Here is a 16144-nt window from a genome sequence, read left to right as displayed (position 1 = left end):
CGGAAATTCGTCAATTCTTAGGCCTCGCTGGCTACTACAGGAGGTTCATTCAAAACTTTTCCAAGATCGCAAAGCCACTCACCACCTTGACTCAGAAAGGTGTAACCTTCAACTAGGCGATGAAACAAGAAGTTGCTTTCCAAACGCTAAAACAAGCCCTATGCAGCGCCCCGATCCTGTCCCTTCCAGAAGGGACGGAACACTTCGTGGTATACTGCGATGCGTCAAATCAGGGTCTTGGGTGTGTACTAATGCAACGAGGAAAGGTCATTGCATATGCCTCGAGACAGCTAAAGACTCACGAGGTCAACTACACCATGCATGACCTCGAACTGGGAGCAGTAGTTTTTGCCTTGAAGATCTGGAGGCACTACCTTTATGGTACGAAGTGCACAATCTTCAGGTACCATAAGAGTCTCCAACACATCCTCAACCAAAAAAAGCTTAACATGAGGCAACGACGATGGATAGAGCTACTAAATGACTACGAATGCGAGATTTGCTATCATCCAGACAAGGCCAATGTTGTAGCAGATGCCCTCAGTCGAAAGGAATACTCGGGCCTCCGAGTAAAATCATTAACCATAACAATCCATTCACACCTGTCTACACAAATTAAGGAGGCGCATCTCGAGGCTATGAAACCCGAGAATTTCGCAGGTGAAGCCTTGAGAGGAATGGATAAAAACCTGGAAGTCAAGGGTGACGGAGCTCTTTATCTCATGAATCGGATCTGGACACCAAAGTTTGGTGGGTACAGAGACGTTATCATGAACGAAGCTCACAATACCAAATACTCCGTTCATCCCAGTTCAGACAAGATGTATCTAGACCTCAAGAAACTTTATTGGTGGCCAAACATGAAGGCATAAATTGCTACCTATGTGGGCAAGTGTCTGACATGCGCCAAGATCAAGGTAGAATACCAGAACCCTCGGGTTTACTACAACAATTGGATATACTCGAGTGGAAATGAAAGCAGATAACCATGGATTTCATAGCCAAGTTACCCAAGACAACAGGTAGTCTTGACACCATTTGGGTGATCGTGGACAGATTGAACAAATCCACGCACTTCTTGACAATGAAAGAGACCGACAAGACGGAGAAGCTAACCAGGACGTACATTAAAGAGATCGTACGATTACATGGTGTGCCAATATCCATTATCTCCGATAGAGATAGTAGATTACCTCACAGTTATGGAAATCACTACAAAAGTCCTTGGGAACCAAACTCGACATGAGTGCAACGTACCATCCTCAAACAGCTGGGCAAAGCGAAAGAACCATACAGACGCTGGAATACATGTTGAGAGCTTGTGTGATAGACTTTGGTAAAGCTTGGGATACCCATTTACCACTCGTCGAGTTCTCAAACAATAACAACTATCACACTAGCATCAAAGTCGCGCCACTCGAAGCCCTCTATGGGCACAAGTGCAGATCACCCCTGTGCTGGGATGAGGTGGGTGACACATAGCTAGAAAGAGGTCAAGTTCCTAACAACACTATCACCGACCCTGAGATCATAAGGGAGACAACAGAGAAGATTTTTCAAATTCGGGAACGACTGAAAGCATCTAGGGACTAACAAAAGAGCTATGCAGATAAGCGACGCAAACCCTTGGAATTCCAGGTTGGTGACCGCGTTTTATTGAAGGTCTCACCCGGGAAATAAATGATACGTTTTGGAAAATGTGGAAAACTAAATCCAAGGTACATCGGGCCATTTGAGATTCTTGCTAGAATCGGCCCGGTAGATTATAAACTTCGACTACCAAAGGAACTTAGCAACATACACCCCACCTTCCACGTGTCCAACTTAAGTGCTTATCCGATCAGACTCTCATCATCCCACTTTACGAAATTGAAATCAAAGAGAGTCTCCACTTCATCGAAGAACCGGTGGAAATCATGGGCAGGGAAATTAAGAGAACAAAGCAAAGCCGCATACCCATAGTGACGGTCCCGGTGGAACGCCAAGAGAGGACCTGAATTCACTTGGGAACGCGAGGACCAGATGAAACAAAAATACCCACATATTTTCCCCGACCCTTGAGGTCCTTCTCAAAATGTTGATTTCGGGACGAAATTCCATCTAACGGAGGGATGATGTGACAACTGTCAGTTTTGGTCAAGAAAAGTCAACTCGTCAACTCGGTCAACTCAAATAGTACTAGTACGTTAGGGTTTATGATATGTTCCTAATGTACAAGTTACTATTCTAATACAAAGTATCACTCGAAAATTTCAAAGTTTCAATTATAAACCCTAAATTCGCGAATAACGTAGCAGCTCGATAAATTAACTATGTATCCTTTGGGGATAGATAACACTCATAACACAACATAGTGGAGTCCATAATCCTAGCACTACGGGGGAAAAACCATAACACCGACTACAAACACAACCTCTGTAACATCCCAAACTTCAGAAGTATGATTTAGGGGCTTATGTGTAATTTTAGGAGCCTACTCGGCGAGTAGGTATGCATACTCGTCGAGTCAGAGCGGCTTTTCGCCACATGTCAAGTGGCCAACCCGCCGAGTCGGCGGCTGGACTCGACGAGTTGGTGCTGGGAAGAGAAAACCCTAATTTTAGGGTTTGCACCCTATTTAAAGGACCTTAAGTCCTTAACTCAGCCCCCTTATCACCCCTTGATGTCCAGAAGCAGCCCTAACCGATCCAAACCCCCATTTTGAATGTGTGAAGGAGGGAAAGTGTGTTTTGAAGCAATTGAAAGAAGAAGGCTTGGAGTTTAAGAAGATTTGATCATAGAGGAGCTTGTTGATTCGATCTCTCTGCTCAGTGGCATCAGTCTGAAGGTAACAAGTTGTTACCTTGACCTTGTTCTTCCTAGACCTCTTCATGTTGAAGATTAGGGCTTTTATAGCATGGGTGATAATCATTTTCGGGTATGGGATATGATCTGAAATTGCCACTTCAGATCTGATCTCATCTTGGACTCTAGAGCCATAAAGTCTCCAACTTTAGCATGCATGAACCCTTCCTTTTGAGTTAAACTCCATTTCAAGTTTAGTTTTGGCATTATGAGTCATTAGATCCTTGCATGCACGTAAAGTTTGCAACTTTACGTGATAAACGTGCATTTGGAAGCTGGATCTACAATTTGGAGCCTTAGCATGGCTTAAGACCGTCTGTATGAATAAAGGACTGAAGAGACTCGGCGAGTTGTATGAACGACTCGGCGAGTCCAATGAAGATTGTCGTAGACTCGGCGAGTTGTATGAACGACTCGGCGAGTCTGATGAAGGTTGCCATGGGCTCGGCGAGTTGGCAAGTTATGCAAGGAACTCGGCGAGTAGCTAAGGGAACTCGACGAGTTAAGGTCAACATGGACTGTTGACCTTGACAGTTGACTTTGACTTTGACCAAGGGTTGACCAGTTGACTTCTGAGGGTATTTTGGTAAATTGGGTATTTATAGCAAAGGACATTGGTGAATATAGGTGTTGGAGTTGGAGCTACATTTGGAGGAGTTTGACACTACCTTCCGAGCTACTTACGAGGTGAGTTATCCTCACTATATCAACAGGGTCTACGACACCAAGGCCGACCCTTTATCGGATTTGTATCCTGGTATATTGCATGATATGTTTATGATCTGTTAGATAGGTTTGTTTGCCTATAGACTGTTATGTGATTATCTGTTATATGTGCACATGGTTGTTTTGATTGGGGGGTTGGGTTGAGGCGGGTCCTGCTTTGTGCTGTAGGCCAACATACCCAGGGCGGACCGGATAAACTGCAGACCCGGGAGGGCACATAGTCAGGCTGAAAGCCCGGCGAGCGGTCCGGATAGGCTGAAGGCCCCGAGAGGGCGGTCCAGACGTGCCGAGGCTCGGAGAGTGGGCCAGATAGACTGAAGGCCCGGTGTGGGCGGACCAGTCATACTGTAGACTCGGAGAGTGGACTAGGTGGACTGAAGGCCCGGTGCGGGCGGACCAGTCACACGGTAGACTCGATATGCATGGTTGTTCTGTATATGTTGATATGATTTGATTATGGTTATATGGGGTTGGTATTTTGGGGGTAACTCACTAAGCCTTCGAGCTTGCATTTATCGATTATTGTTTCAGGTACAACGGCTGACCGCGGGAAGGCGAAGGCGTGACCGTACACTTCCTAGATTATGATTATGATTTCTGGGAACTCTGATGTTAAACTATTTTGGAAACCTTTTTGTAATAACTATTGGTATTTTGAATGTTTTAAAAGTTTAAATTTGTCATGAAAAATTATGGGTGTTACAAGTTGGTATCAGAGCCTTGGTTTGAGTGAATTGGAGGAACACTCGTGTGAATCCAGTCTCAAATCAAGGAAAGATTTTCAAAATGATCGTAAATGGTTTTCAAAAAAAGTAAAAGAGGATGCGAAGTGTACGATCAGCCGGAGCCAGTAAGTAGACCCCAAAATACCATACGGTTATTTGATATTGTGATATGTTAGAACAACATGCTAGTACTAGGCTAGGGATCTTCAGGAAATGCATGATAGAATTGTCTGATTACATGATGCATGCTAGCCTAGGGTTTCCTTTATATGAAATTGACATCATTATTGTAGTTACTTAGTGTATGCATTACGGCTGTACATAATTAAGATCTTATAGCCTGAGAATGTTTGGTTTAGCCTTATGTTCTGTTCTTGTATGATTGGGGGCTTAGGGTAAGATCGGATATTCGAAAGTCTATAGGGTCCAGCGTTATGTATGGCTAGCATACACTAGTACTGCAGGGTTGGTGGAAGTTTCATGGATGGGTGGGTCGTGAGAGGCCGGGTGGCCAGTTATGAGATATTTACTATTTCCTCTAGAAGTGATGATTGAGCGCTCACTATATTTGTGTATATTGTTAGGGTGTTGTGGTGATACTTGAGACAAATATGGGTAGGTGTGGAAGGTAGTATGGGCCCGTACTACTGAAAACACAAGACCCGTACGCGTAGCAAGGAAGTCACAACCCCTAGGGTGTGGTTGGGATTAAGTCCCCCGTCGTTGTGCGGATTGTCTGATATCTTCCTGTTATATTTTCAGTATGGTTGTTACGAGGCGTTTGGTGACTGGATCCGGATCGGGATCAGGGCAAGGCGATTAGGAGGCCCCGACAACGCCTGAGGTTATCGGCCAGGAGGGGCCAGCAACACCCGAGACTGTGGTACAGGCGGGGACGGAGGAGCTAGATGCCAGGATTCGAGAGATCCTGCATGATGACGTTGCCGCTATGTTCCGGGCTCAGTTGTCGGAGATGTTTGGGTCTATCAAGACCGACATGGTCGACTACTTTGACAAGCGCTATGCAGCCCTTGCGGAGGCGGCTACCACGACAGCTACTGCAGCTGTATCAGCGGCAGAGGTAGGAGCCAGTCGGGCTTTTCAGTATCGGGACTTCGATAACACGAAGCCCCCGACTTTCGATGGGATTCAGGACCCTATCATAGCCATGAGGTGGCTATCAGACATCGAGGGATGCTTTTTCACATGTTCCTGCCCGACAGACCAGAAGTTCAAGTGTGCCCTGAACATGTTGAGGTCCGGGGCGAAGGACTGGTGGAGGTTGATGACAGAGTCTTATTCGGATGAGCAGAGAGCTGCAGTCTCTTGGGATCAGTTTAGAGAGATGTTCCGCTCCCGCTACATTCCACAGGTCGAGCGTGAGCGGCTAGATCAGGAATTTTTGGAGTTGAGACAGGATGCAGAGTCGGTGACGGAGATCACCCGTATGTTCACAGAGAGGGCGATGTTTTGCCCAGAGTTTGCTTCCGAGTAGGCTCAGATGACACGTTATTGTTGGGTTTTGAGCAAACTAACACTCCTAAGGTGTTCATGCAACCCTAGAAACCTTGGATCTATGTTTGTCTAAAATACATGCAAAATAATTTTCCAAGGTTCATAACCTATCTAGCATACATGGGGTACTTTTAAACATAAAAGATACTAGAAGAATTACATACCTTTGTTAGTGAGTTGATTCCATGGGAGTTTGAAAGTCAAGCACCAATAATGTGAATGCCTCAAATGGAAATCACAAATCACCACAAACTTGGAAAACTTATGAGAGAGCACTCTAATATTCTAGAAATCGGCCACACCTTATGCACACACACATATAGTCTCTTCTCAAGCACCATAAGCCTCTTTATATAGTGTAGATGATTAGGGTTATGAACCATGCAAACCCTAATAACCCATGTCTTTTCCTATTCCAAGGATCCATGGGTTAAAAGCTCCATGGATCATCCATGGACTCCCATTCAAGCTTAGCCCATTTCCTTATGAGTGTTAGCCCACACTATATAAGTACAATAGCCCATTATTTAATTAGTCACCTTATGATCACTAAATTAATTCATAATTAATTTAAGATCAATAGTAATTAAATAATACAATTTCATATTAATATATTATAACTTATAATATATTAGTAGGCCGCAAATATACTCTTCTCATAATGTTATCCATATAAATAGTTCGGGTGAAGTGCAACCCAAATGGACCATGCCGGGTCGGGTCAAGTATATACCAAATAAGTTATGAACTTAGACACCTTATCCAACAGTCTCCCACTTGGATAAGTCTGATAACTGTATTTGCCTATATAGCTTCAGGAACCAACCGGCAATCGTAGCTCTCGAAAACTCTGTTGAACTATGAAGCGCCATTTTAGATAAGTGATCACATAATCCTCTGCTTTCATGATATCAGCCGGACAAATACATGGAACAATGTCTTACTTATTGTCCAGTAGTTTGTTTCCCGATTTCCGATTTGTTTGACAAAGAACTTAATCGAACACATCAACTTAGTTCTGACCGGGCCCGGTACATAGGTCAAAACAAAATCATCGAGGGGCCCAGATATCGCTTCTATTTCTAGAAAGAACAGATAAACTTCGACTCATATGCTTGTTCTACTACTTATTGAATTACACACAAAGGCACATTTTATAACATCAAGTTACTGATGCGTTTACGTGCAATCAATGCACAACCAACTCATAGGTAACAAATCATATCTCTAAGTTTGAAGACTTATATGATATTACCGTCTCACGATCACTCGAGATAAATTCCATGAAGTGATACAAGTGAGCATGGGTTTATTCCAATACTCATAACTTATGAGTACTCATGAATGTTGTAGCAACCATTGCTATGGCTAAACACCTTTAGTAATCTACAATCCCAATTCATGACAGTCTTGATTCATACCTACTTCCGACATATGACCGACTGTGGAGAGTTTGAATAAACTTATTATTCTGGAAGTCAAAACATGCAAAGCTGAAACACTAGTAAATAATTGACAATGATAGCAACTTTTATTCATCATCAAACGTCGATTACATTTTACAAGTTTCAGTAATAACTATCTAATCTGTAAAACTAATATCGTCCCTCATCCCGATGCGTCTCGCATGCTGCAAATGCTTCACCCTCGTCAGTCCCTTCGTAAGGGGATCCGCAGGGTTCTCATCTGACGATACCCTCTTTGCCACGAGGATTCTTCTTCTATCTTGTGTCTTATGAAGTGATATTTTCTGTCAATGTGTCGGGATCTGCCATGATCTCTTGGTTCCTTGGCTAAGGCAACCACACTATTGATGTCACAGAAAATCTCCATAGGCTCCTTAATAGCTGGTACAACTCCAAGGTCTCCGATGAAGTTCCTCAGCCATATCGCCTCCTTTGCCGCTTCACTCGCTGCTATGTACTCTGATTCACAAGTCGAATCAGCTACAGTCTCCTGTTTGGAACTCTTCCAAGTGATTGCCCCTCCATTTAAGGTAAAGACCCAGCCCGACTGAGAGCGGAAGTTATCCTTATCAGTCTGAAAGCTAGCATCACTATACCCTACTACTCTCAAGTCATCACTCCCACCAAGGGTAAGGATCCAATCCTTAGTCCTCCGCAGGTACTTGAGAATATTCTTTACCGCAGTCCAATAAGCCTTGCCAGGGTTCCCCTGATATCTGCTGACCATGCTCAAAGCGAAGGCCACATCAGGACGGGTACAAGTCATATCATACATGATCGAGCCAACAGCGGAAGCATAAGGTAATGGACTCATCTCAGCTATCTCATCTTTTGTACTCGGGCTCTGAGCCTTGCTCAGTTTGGCATTGCTTTGGATCGGTAATTCTCCTTTCTTGGAATTCTGCATGTTGAACCTTTTCAACACCTTATCCAAGTAGATACTCTGACTAAGTCCAATTAGTCTTTTACTCCTTTCTCTTAATATCCTTATCCCTAGGATATAGGCAGCTTCTCCAAGGTCCTTCATAGAAAAGCACTTCCCAAGCCAGGACTTAACCTCCTGCAAGGTTGGGATGTCATTTCCTATGAGCAGTATGCCATCCACATACAGTACCAAAAATCTAACTACACTCCCACTAGCTCTGACATATACGCAGGACTCATCTTCACTTCTTGAGAAACCAAACTCTTTGACCTTCTCATCGAAACAAAGATTCCAACTTCGAGATGCTTGTTTCAATCCATAAATGGATTTGTCAAGCTCGCACACTCTATTGGGGAACTCTGCACTGTCAAAACCTTCTGGCTGATTCATGTAAACATCCTCAGCCAACTTTCCGTTAAGGAAAGCGGTTTTGACATCCATTTGCCATATTTCATAATCATGAAATGCAGCAATGGCTAGCATAACCCTAATAGACTTAATCTTTGCTACTGGTGAAAAGGTTTCATCATAATCAATACCCTGAGTCTGAGTAAAACCCTTCGCAACCAATCGAGCATTATAAGTGTGCACCTTCCCATCCATGTCGGTCTTCTTCTTGAAGATCCATTTGCACCCAACTGTCTTACGGCCTGGTACATTGTCAACCAAGTTCCAAACTTGATTGTCATACATGGACTGTATCTCGCTGTCCATAGCCTCCTTCCATTTAGCAGACTCTGGACCTGCCATGGCTTCCTTAACACTGTTAGGTTCATCCAGATTTACCAGTGTACTGTCACTGATAAATGTATCACCTTCCGTAGTAATATGAAATCCATAATAAAACTCAGGTGTGTTCCTAACCCTTGTGGAACGCCTCGGAAGTATAGACTCGTCAGCTGGATCAACAGGAATTTCCTCCTCAAGTTGATTGCTAGTGTCTGAGGTTCCTTCACCAATTGAGTCTTGAATTTCTTCAAGGTCAATTTGCCTCCCACTGTCTCCTTGGTTTATAAATTCTCTCTCTCGAAAGACCCCTCTCCTAGCCACAAAGACCACATTCTCACTGGGTCTGTAGAAGAGGTAACCAAAGGATTTTTGTGGGTAGCCGATGAAAATACACCTTTCACTTCGAGGTTCGAGCTTGTCATGAGTCTCGCGCCTCACGAAAGCCTCGCAACCCCAAATCTTGATATGGTCCAAATTGGGAACTTTCCCAGTCCACATTTCATGAGGTGTTTTGGCAACCTTCTTTGTAGGGACTAGATTAAGGATGTGGGCGGCAGTCTCTAAGGCATACCCCCAAAAAGAGATTGGTAGCGAAGCTCGACTCATCATAAAGCGAACCTTGTCCAACAAAGTTCGATTACGCCTCTCAGCTACACCATTCAGCTGTGGTGTCCTGGGAGGTGTCAATTGTGAGACAATCCCACACTCCTTAAGATAGTCGAGGAACTCAGTACTAAGATACTCACCACCTCGATCGGATCGAAGCATCTTAATGTTCCTGCCTAATTGATTTTCTACTTCCTGTTTAAACTCTTTAAGCCTTTCAAAAGTTTCTGACTTATGTTTGAATAAGTAGACATAACCATATCTACTAAAATCATCAATAAAAGTCACATAATAGCGATTAGCATCCTTTGTGGCGGTTTTGAATGGTGCACATACATCAGTATGTATAAGGTCCAACAAACCCTCACCCCTTGCACAAGTACCAGTGAAGGGTGATTTTGTCATTTTTCCAAGTAGACAAGACTCACAACTATCATCCGACTTGAGGTCGAACGACTCCAAGACTCCATCCTTTTGGAGCTGGCCTATGCGTTTCTTGCTTACATGTCCAAGATGACAATGCCACAAAGATGCTTTATCCAAGCTAGTAGAAGAATCAATACATAATACATTATTTCCTAAATTATCTACAACCGATACAGCTTCATACACACCATCACAAGGTAATGCTTTAAAATAAAGAACATTATTAAAGAAAGCATTAATACTACCAACTTCATTATCAAAAGAAAAGGTAAAACCTTGTTTGTACAAAGCATGAAAGGAAATAATATTCCTCGCCATTTCAGACGAGTACACACATTTATTCAAATCTAACTTTAACCCACTATCTAGAAACAAAGTATAAACTCCAATCTTGGCAACAGGTGTAACCTTCTTGTTCCCCATGATTAAGTTTATCTTTCCGTGCTCCACATCCTCACTTCTTCTTAGGCCCTGCAAGTCACAACAGATGTGAATACCACAACCTGTATCAAGAACCCAAGAATTAGAATATGGTGAGTTATTAGACAATATAGTGTAAATACCTGCATGGGATGGTTTCACTTTCCCATCCTTGACATCCTGCAAGTACTTTGGGCAGTTTCGCTTCCAGTGCCCCTTATTTTGACAGTAGAAGCATTCAGCATCCTTAGGGATGGCAGAAGGAGTGATAGAACCACCTTTGGTTCCAGATGAGGAGCCTTCAAGGGACTTTCCCTTGGTACCCTTCAAAGGGTGCTTCCTCTTCTTCCCTTTGCCTTGCCCGATAGCCAAAACAGGGGTAGTAGTAGGAGTAGGAGTAGCAACCGACTTACTCTTAAGACCACTTTCGGCAGTCTTCAGAAGTCCTTGAAGCTTACTGAGTGTGACTTCCTCCTTGTTCATGTGGTATGTCATACGAAATTGATCATAACACGAGGGCAAGGAGTGCAAAATGATATCAATTGCCAACTCCTCAGGGAAGTTCACATTCAGTTTCATTAGACGGTCCACATACCTTTGCATTTTCTGCATGTGGCTCGTGATTGGTTCGCTATCCTTCATACGGGTAGTGATCATGGAGGAGATTATATCATACCGCTCTTGACGAGCACTCTGATGGTACCTTTCCATCAGATCCTGATGCATCTCAAAAGGGTAATAGTCCTCATAGGACTTTTGGAGTTCAGCTGTCATGGTGGCCATCATGATGCATGCCACCTTGGTGGCATCTCTTTCATGTGCCTGATACTCAGCGACCTCCTCAGGAGTAGCAGTGGACTCATCAAGCTCCTTTAGCTCCTTATCAAGGACATATTCCTTGTCCTCGTAACGAGTGACCATCCTGATGTTCCGGATCCAATCCATGAAGTTGGAACCATCAAAGATGACCCTCCCACAAAGGTTCATGAGGGAAAAGGAGCTAGTAGGGTTAGAGCCCGAAGCATTGTTGTTGGAAGACATCTGAAAAGAAGATAACAAGTTTAGATTAGATATATCGAATCCTTAATAATACACCCAAATGTAATATTAAGGCTAGGATCCAACACAATATATTATAACTTAGAAGAGGGATGCCATAATCTAAGCTATAACATATTTGAAGGTAGGTGAATGACGATTCACCAATTTCCACCATGAAAACGAAATGAATTATTAGGTTTAATTGGTTTTGAAATTCCTAGATTCTTTTGAGATTCATTGAACTTTTCAATGGCATGTTTCAATCTCGATTGTGCCCTTCAAGTTTTGTGACTGGGATGCCGAGGATCACAAAACAAGGTGTGAATAACCATGCAAATTCACTTGGTGCCCTTAATATTATCACCTAATCAATGTGCCGGTTAACCACACACGCTCCACCGATCTATGATAAACATTAAGTCACCCTTCGTGATCCTTACTAGTCCAAGTTAGTGTGCCGGTTAACCACACACGCTCCACCAACGACTTGGTAAGGTACAAAGTGTGAATTTCATGGGTTAGCACCATATTCACATTTTCCTAAAGTAACTAATATTGGGAATTTATTAAAGGTTTAGTTACTTAATAATATTCATTATACTTTTAATGAGAATTTAAAGTCATTGTCCTACCCGTTCGGCTAACGACCCTCCACCGATCAAGGAAGCGGTGGGTGAGAATGGACACCCATTAAGTTGCCATTTTATAGGCAACAACCTTATACCCCCCTTATAGACCGGCTTCGTGAATGAGGCCTACTAACGGTAAAAACGACTTAATCTTATACATATATATATATAATAATTAACCATTAATGTTATAAATAGTATAAGGGTTGAATTTTAACTTTTAAAACTCTAAGGGTTTGGAATTAAAGTATATTAAAGTGTGTGTAACTTTACAAATTCCAAAACTTGAGGACAAGTTTTGAAACTATTCAAAACTTTTCATTTCATAACTTATGAATTAAAGGTTCATAAAATGAAGACTCTTCATTTTCATGTAACTTATGTGTTTTAAGTGTGCATAAATGAAAGTGACCTTTGGAAATCCATAACTTGAGGACAAATTATGGACTCCATTAAAACACATAAATGATCAAGAATTATCAATAAACAATTTAGCAAATAATTCCTATGATCTAACAATAATTCATAAGAACATGAACATCATATCAAAAATTCCAAGAACATATGAACACATATTATCATGCAATTTTGATATAAGCCATTGTAAATGGATTAGCATAAACATTACACCATCTAAAACAGGTTTTATAACACCAAAACAGTTTAGGGTAATGTTTCTAGTCCATTTCCAGCAGCAAAACTCGAAAATCTGCATTCTGAGGCTTCTACTCGTCGAGTGCACGAACCTACTCGACGAGTAGGATGAATTTACTCATGGACTCGGCGAGTCCCCCCATGGACTCGGCGAGTTCATGTTGCAGAATGCAGAAAACTTGAGTTTTTCAACAAGTTTGCAACAAGTATCAAACAAACAAGCCTAGTCTCTGATACCACTGTTGGGTTTTGAGCAAACTAACACTCCTAAGGTGTTCATGCAACCCTAGAAACCTTGGATCTATGTTTGTCTAAAATACATGCAAAATAATTTTCCAAGGTTTATAACCTATCTAGCATACATGGGGTACTTTTAAACATAAAAGATACTAGAAGAATTACATACCTTTGTTAGTGAGTTGATTCCTTGGGAGTTTGAGAGCCAAGCACCAATAATGTGAATGCCTCAAATGGAAATCACAAATCACCACAAACTTGGAAAACTTATGAGAGAGCACTCTAATATTCTAGAAATCGGCCACACCTTATGCACACACACATATAGTCTTTTCTCAAGCACCATAAGCCTCTTTATATAGTGTAGATGATTAGGGTTATGAACCATGCAAACCCTAATAACCCATGTCTTTTCTTATTCCAAGGATCCATGGGTTAAAAGCTCCATGGATCATCCATGGACTCCCATTCAAGCTTAGCCCATTTCCTTATGAGTGTTAGCCCACACTATATAAGTACAATAGCCCATTATTTAATTAGTCACCTTATAATCACTAAATTAATTCATAATTAATTTAAGATCAATAGTAATTAAATAATACAATTTCATATTAATATATTATAACTTATAATATATTAGTAGGCCGCAAATATACTCTTCTCATAATGTTATCCATATAAATAGTTCGGGTGAAGTGCAACCCAAATGGACCATGCCGGGTCGGGTCAAGTATATACCAAATAAGTTATGGACTTAGACACCTTATCCAACAGTCTCCCACTTGGATAAGTCTGATAACTGTATTTGCCTATATAGCTTCAGGAACCAACCGGCAATCGTAGCTCTCGAAAACTCTGTTGAACTATGAAGCGCCATTTTAGATAAGTGATCACATAATCCTCTGCTTTCATGATATCAGCCGGACAAATACATGGAACAATGTCTTACTTATTGTCCAGCAGTTTGTTTCCCGATTTCCGATTTGTTTGACAAAGAACTTAATCGAACACATCAACTTAGTTCTGACCGGGCCCGGTACATAGGTCAAAACAAAATCATCGAGGGGCCCATATATCGCTTCTATTTCTAGAAAGAACAGATAAACTTCGACTCATATGCTTGTTCTACTACTTATTGAATTACACACAAAGGCACATTTTATAACATCAAGTTACTGATGCGTTTACGTGCAATCAATGCACAACCAACTCATAGGTAACAAATCATATCTCTAAGTTTGAAGACTTATATGATATTACCGTCTCACGATCACTCGAGATAAATTCCATGAAGTGATACAAGTGAGCGTGGGTTTATTCCAATACTCATAACTTATGAGTACTCATGAATGTTCTAGCAACCATTGCTATGGCTAAACACCTTTAGTAATCTACAATCCCAATTCATGACAGTCTTGATTCATACCTACTTCCGACATATGACCGACTGTGGAGAGTTTGAATAAACTTATTATTCTGGAAGTCAAAACATGCAAAGCTGAAACAATAGTAAATAATTGACAATGATAGCAACTTTTATTCATCATCAAACGTCGATTACATTTTACAAGTTTCAGTAATAACTATCTAATCTGTAAAACTAATATCGTCCCTCATCCCGATGCGTCTCGCATGCTGCAAATGCTTCACCCTCGTCAGTCCCTTCGTAAGGGGATCCGCAGGGTTCTCATCTGACGATACCCTCTTTGCCACGAGGATTCCTCTTCTATCTTGTGTCTTATGAAGTGATATTTTCTGTCAATATGTCGGGATCTGCTATGATCTCTTGGTTCCTTGGCTAAGGCAACCACACTATTGCTGTCACAGAAAATCTCCATAGGCTCCTTAATAGCTGGTACAACTCCAAGGTCTCCGATGAAGTTCCTCAGCCATATCGCCTCCTTTGCCGCTTCACTCGCTGCTATGTACCTGATTCACAAGTCGAATCAGCTACAATCTCCTGTTTGGAACTCTTCCAAGTGATTGCACCTCCATTTAAGGTAAAGACCCAGCCCGACTGAGAGCGGAAGTTATCCTTATCAGTCTGAAAGCTAGCATCACTATACCCTACTACTCTCAAGTCATCACTCCCACCAAGGGTAAGGATCCAATCCTTAGTCCTCCTTAGGTACTTGAGAATATTCTTTACCGCAATCCAATGAGCCTTGCCAGGGTTCCCCTGATATCTGCTGACCATGCTCAAAGCGAAGGCCACATCAGGACGGGTACAAGTCATATCATACATGATCGAGCCAACAGCGGAAGCATAAGGTAATCGACTCATCTCAGCTATCTCATCTTTTGTACTCGGGCTCTGAGCCTTGCTTAGTTTGGCATTGCTTTGGATCGGTAATTCTCCTTTCTTGGAATTATGCATGTTGAACCTTTTCAACACCTTATCCAAGTAGATACTCTGACTAAGTCCAATTAGTCTTTTACTCCTTTCTGTTAATATCCTTATCCCTAGGATATAGGCAGCTTCTCCAAGGTCCTTCATAGCAAAGCACTTCCCAAGCCAGGACTTAACCTCCTGCAAGGTTGGGATGTCATTTCCTATGAGCAGTATGTCATCCACATACAGTACCAAAAAGCTAACTACACTCCCACTAGCTCTGACATATATGCAGGACTCATCTTTACTTCTTGAGAAACCAAACTCTTTGACCTCCTCATCGAAACAAAGATTCCAACTTCGAGATGCTTGTTTCAATCCATAAATGGATTTGTCAAGCTTGCACACTCTATTGGGGAACTCTGCACTATCAAAACCTTCTGGCTGATTCATGTAAACATCCTCAGCCAACTTTCCGTTAAGGAAAGCGGTTTTGACATCTATTTGCCATATTTCATAATCATGAAATGCAACAATGGCTAGCATAACCCTAATAGACTTAATCTTTGCTACTGGTGAAAAGGTTTCATCATAATCAATACCCTGAGTCTGAGTAAAACCCTTCGCAACCAGTCGAGCCTTATAAGTGTGCACCTTCCCATCCATGTCGGTCTTCTTCTTGAAGATCCATTTGCACCCAACTGTCTTACGGCCTGGTACATTGTCAACCAAGTTCCAAACTTGATTGTCATACATGGACTGTATCTCGCTGTCCATAGCCTCCTTCCATTTAGCAGACTCTGGACCTGCCATGGCTTCCTTAACACTGTTAGGTTCATCTAGATTTACCAGTGTACTGTCACTGATAA

Source organism: Lactuca virosa, chromosome 5, assembly GCF_052849685.1.
Source record: "Lactuca virosa cultivar CGN04683 chromosome 5, Lactuca_virosa_CGN04683_v6, whole genome shotgun sequence".
NCBI lineage: Eukaryota > Viridiplantae > Streptophyta > Magnoliopsida > Asterales > Asteraceae > Lactuca > Lactuca virosa.
Note: the sequence above shows the minus strand (reverse complement) of the source record.